Source organism: Oncorhynchus masou, unplaced genomic scaffold, assembly GCF_036934945.1.
Source record: "Oncorhynchus masou masou isolate Uvic2021 unplaced genomic scaffold, UVic_Omas_1.1 unplaced_scaffold_2183, whole genome shotgun sequence".
NCBI classification, from domain to species: domain Eukaryota; kingdom Metazoa; phylum Chordata; class Actinopteri; order Salmoniformes; family Salmonidae; genus Oncorhynchus; species Oncorhynchus masou.
Genome location: NW_027008659.1, coordinates 5,672 through 5,962, shown reverse-complemented (window position 1 = coordinate 5,962; position 291 = coordinate 5,672).

The following is a 291-nucleotide window of genomic DNA, read 5'->3' as shown; positions in this document are numbered from 1 at the left end:
AGTATTTATTCAGATGCGGCCAAAGCGTCAAGCCTCAATCATATGTTACGCAGCTACTACCACTACCACAGCTACTACCGCTACCGCAGCTACTACCGCTACCGCAGCTACTACCGCTACCGGAGCTACTACCGCTACCGCAGCTACTACCGCTACCGCAGCTACCACAGCTACCACAGCTACCACCGCTACCACAGCTACCGCAGCTACCACAGCTACCGCAGCTACTACCGCTACCGCAGCTACTACCGCTACCGCAGCTACTACCGCTACCACAGCTACTACCGCTAC